Raw genomic sequence first — 5,152 nt, forward strand, 5'->3', positions numbered from 1 at the left:
TTGCAGGCCATATTGGATAGGGACATTTGTTGTGCACATAGAGTGCAACTTGATGTGCCTCTGCATTTCCTGCATATACACTTTTCATTCTTACCAATTGAATTTAATTTCTTTACATCATTAACCATTAAGAAACATCAGATGAATAACTTTTGAACTAATCCTTATAAATGTCAATAAACAACATGACAATTTCTGATTAAATGGTAACCTAAAATCCATTTGTACTGACTGCTCACAGACTAATTTCTATACATTGTTATAGAACAATCAATCAGAGTTCATACAAGTTCCCAAAAATAGATATGTAAGAACATTAGAAACAACCCAATTCAACTGTTAACCTATAAACTATACAAACATGAATAAAGATGAATATGGAATTACCACAGTAAATGGAAGAGCAGATCAGGAAGAAAAAGAAAGCCACATTACACTTTGGCAGATGCATTACTCTGAATCTTGATAAATGAATGTTATGAACACCTAACACACACAAACTTAGTTTTATATATACATGTATGAGAAAAGAAGTTTGTTCTTGAATTTTACTCTAAGATTTGATGTGGATAATCTTAACATAAAAGGAAGAAAAATGATGATGTTGAACCTTAAGCGTTCGTTGTCTTTGCTTGAAGGAGAACAAAGCAATAGTTAACAAGTGGATAACAGTAATGAAAATGTTGCTTATTCATGAATGTTTATTAAGTGCTACTATAGACGACCTACTATGAATAGATTATGCTTAAGGCATTGAATATGTAATGATTATGTCAAAATGGATCTTCTGGTAAGAAAATAACATATTTAACATTATTGTAGTATTGGCTACTGTTAGTTTAACATCAAAGACAAAAAAATAATTATTAATATAATCAAAGTAATAAAAGAATATTTTTAATTAAGAATTTTATAGACAATTACTTTAACTAAAATAATATAAAACAGTTAACTTAAATATATTTGAAGTTAAGTCCCTACAATTTACTAATATTGTCATGAATCAATTTAATGTTAATAAATTACTTTTGTTACCTTTAACATTTTTTAATGTTTGTTCCCTATCATCAACGAATTTAGTATGAAAAATATAAATTATTATTTCAAACAATTGGGTTAGTTTTAATTGTATAATTCAGTTACGTAGTATATTTAATATTCTTTTTTAAGTACCATAATCGTATACAATTTTTATAAATTTTTAATAAATTATTAGCGATAAATTATAAATTATGATATACTTCATTATATTACTAGTTAGTTTTTTATTCATAAAATATTATTTAAAATAATATTTCATATAGTTTTATCATATATTTTATTACTTCTTTGTATTATTTATATATATATATATATATATATATATATATATATATATAATATTGTTTGAATATATTTGATTCAATTTCTATTAATTTTTTATTATATATTAAATGAAAAGTAGGAAAAACTTTGAAATGAGAGGTTTGAATAGATTTTTTTAAATTTTTTTGAAAATAAGTGTTTAAGTGTTTTTATGGGAATTAGACTGTTTCAATAAGTGTTACACACTTAAGTATTTTTAAAAGTGTTTAGAAAAAAATTTAAAACCGAAAGGAATAAGGCAAACTTATTTTTATATCGATTTATGTCCAATTCTTCCTTGAGCTTGAAAGTTCCATTAATCTTTCAAAATATTACATCAAGTTTAACAACTCTTGTTTTTACAACTAAATCAATAGTTAGATGAGATTCACCATTAGTGGTATCTCAGTAGTCTAATTGATTAGACCATTTAATTTTACTAAGTTAAACAGTCAAATGTTTTAATTCATTTTTGAATATACAAACATAACAAAGGTGTTTTTAGAAAACAAATATAGGTTATAACTCTCATAGAGAAGGTAATTCCAATACAAATAAATTAGAAGACTTGTGATAAATTTTTCTTTTTCAAAAACCATGCTAGACGATAAAATTTTGAGAGAATATAATAACAACATAAAAATAATGAGCGTATTATGTTTATCTTCTCTTTCTACAATCCTCTTTATATAGCCTTTTTTGAAAAAGATGTCATATGCAGGTAGCCTTTTGGTATGAAGTCAAATTTTATGTGTTTTTCAGATATAGCTTGTGTGGATGAGCATAGCAGAAAGCACTTGAAGAAACATTCCCCTAACGTCTTCCTATCTCTTGACGTTCTTTCATTCTTTTGATCTAAGGTGAAACATTTGAAAAAGATTTGTACTTTTATGATTTGACATATAAAGAGAATACAATACAACATATAAAAAGATACTATACAAAGATGTGTTTAATGTTTAAACAATTTTATTAGAATAATGTTGAGGATAATGTTAATATGATTACATCATTTAACAATCTTATCGGTTCATTTTATTAGATATTATTTGATAAACATCATTAGTTAAATTCAAACACATGAATTGTTAGAGGATATTATCTTATTTTAAAATATTATTTTAGTTTTTATAATAAAATTTAATATATTTTAATGTTTTCATGGTTATTATAAATAATGTTATTATAATAATTTTTGTTTTTAAATTTAATATTTGATAAACCTTTAATATAATTTAATATTTAAATATATGTTAATTTAAATTTTATGTATTTTTATTTTTTTAATTTTTAATGTTTATATTTTTTGCTTTTTTTAAATATATAAGTATTTAATTTTTATCTTTTTGTATTTTTTGTTTTATTTTATTAAATATCTTTTATTTATTTTAGTTGAATAAAATAAATTTTAAAATGTTAGTGTATATTAAATATTAAATTAAATAAATATTTATAAATTTTTAAATTAAAAAAGCAAAATTTATTTTTTTTAAATATATTAACGGGATTTCAGAAACCGTTTAACAAACTTTTTAAAATTTGGTTTTTAAATTTAAAATGTAATAATAATGTAGTTTAATTTAAAATTTTGATATTATTTAATATATATTTATATTTTAATAGTTTATTTAATAATAATGTAGTTTATTAAAATAGTATTTCTATTAATATAATAGTTATATATTAAAAGAATAAAAATAAATTAAAACTAATTAGAATAAAGTAATAATGTAAATAAAAAAAACAATAAAAATATATAATCTGATTTAATATATTTAAATATATTAATTATATTAGAGTATTAAATTAAATATTTATTAAATTTTAAATAAAAATCAAAATTTTAAAAAATTTATTAAACGGATTATCATGTATTAATAATCCGTTAACATATTTTAACGATTTTTAAAATTTAATATATATTCTTAGTTTAATTTAATATTTTAAAATTATTTATTATATACAATAATACAAAATCCTACCTAATATATTAAATTATATATTATATACAAAATCTTTTTTAATACAAAATCCTATTTTGAAATCCGTTAATCAAACCGTTTGAGTATGGAGATATAGAATGAAGAAAGAGAAATAAAAAATTCATTAAGATTAATTATGGAATTTTTGAAATAATCGAAGTTGCACACCGAAATCCTTGCCATTATATATGAATAGAGAAAATTAACAGAAGAGAGAAAAGGCCCATTCGGCACCCATCTTCTAATTTTAGGATTTCTCTTTGCTTATAAATACGCAAAGCAAGGGCTTAACCCACAGTGTCTCAGCATTTTGCCTCTCCAATCTGTTAACTTTTAATTAGGTTTCTTCGTTCTCGCCAATTTTCTCTCCAATTTTAGGATTAATGTTTCTGTATGCTATTTTCTTTCCTTCTTTCAAAATCATGTGATGAGAAAAAAAAACTGCAACAATATGACTGGATTCGTTCCATGATTCCTTGTATTTAAGTCTCTGATGATTGATTTTTTATTGCCTCCATTGTTTGAAATAGGTTATTTTGTATTTTTGTTTTCTAATTTTGAATTTGCATCTCTATTTATTTTCATCTTTATTCGATAAGATCAGTAAGGAGATGTGATGATTTTTACATTGATCCGTGATTCTGAATTACCGTGACCGACAAATCTTACCAATTTCTGATCTTCAATTCCAGGTAGAACTATTTACTTGTTGTATTTGTTTTTTAATTGTTTTCATGCGTATATTGTGATTTGTTTTGGCTCAGTGATTTTCTTGCTTTAATTGCATTATACGATTCCGATTTATTACGTGAGCGGAAATTTAATTATGTATGAGAACTATTTATTTGTTAATCTTCGAAGTGTTTTTATTGTTATTCACGTAATGACGATCAATGTTTTTTAATTTTGTTTTATTTACATATTATTCTGCTATGATGATTTAAGAATATAATTCACATGTCAGACTTCATAGATTATAAAAATCAATGAGAATGACAATGTTTTCCTGAACGGATCATCCGACATTGTTTCTATTATATGATTTGCTATTATTGTAATGATTTAGTTATGTTTGATATAATTTTATTGACGGGAGATTTCTGATCTGGAGTCTCGTACTTTTTTGAGGGCAAACAAATTATATTTGCATGTTCTCAAGTAACCGTCATAGAACAATTCTCCGGCGTGACGGAGCCGCCCTTAGGGGTGGCATCTCCGCTAGGGTGGTCTCATATTCCATTGCCGTGTGGAGCGGCGTCGCTGCCTTTACCATATATAAGGCTGGCCATGAGCAAACATTCTTTCAGTTTTTGCTATGAGGGTATTTTGGTTTATTTTGTGTTGCTAAATCGTTTTCTAATTGGTATTATTAAATTTTTTGTTTGCTGTAAAGGTTGATTATGTAATATTTTCATTAGTCCTATATAATCGTAAGATAGGTCTGTTTTTTTTTTTTGTAACTTTTGTATTTTGTATTATTTTATTTTATGTAAATATTAGTGATTGAATAATTAATACTTATTTATTTAAAATCTCTTTTATTTGATTGATAAATTGAAAAAAGAACAAATAATTGGTGCGCAACATCTTGCTTAGAGAAAGCAAACAAATGTTTAGATATTAGAGAAATTAGAAGAGTAGTTTTCATGCTAAAAAAAAGTAATTACAAATTAAATTTATAATATTTTGAAAATATTTAGTAAAGATGAATAACTAATAACATATACAATATTTTCTCGATATATAATAGGAGGAGCATCCCTTAATAAAAGGATTACTTTAAGATGATCATCTTGTGACTATTGAAAAAGAAATTATGCTTGGCA

The 5,152-nt window shown here is 23.5% G+C and overlaps 1 long non-coding RNA gene across 1 annotated transcript; it reads right to left on the minus strand.

The window, feature by feature from the left end:
* LOC111241831 lies at positions 1 to 713 on the minus strand. The gene is made up of 3 exons (XR_002668137.1): positions 611 to 713; positions 388 to 486; positions 1 to 69 (listed from the first exon to the last, which is right to left on the minus strand). It is a non-coding gene; the product is annotated as an uncharacterized LOC111241831 (long non-coding RNA).
* Between the last annotated feature and the right edge of the window lie 4,439 nt (positions 714 to 5,152).

Source organism: Vigna radiata, chromosome 1 (assembly GCF_000741045.1).
Source record: "Vigna radiata var. radiata cultivar VC1973A chromosome 1, Vradiata_ver6, whole genome shotgun sequence".
In the NCBI taxonomy this organism is placed as follows: Eukaryota; Viridiplantae; Streptophyta; class Magnoliopsida; order Fabales; family Fabaceae; genus Vigna; species Vigna radiata.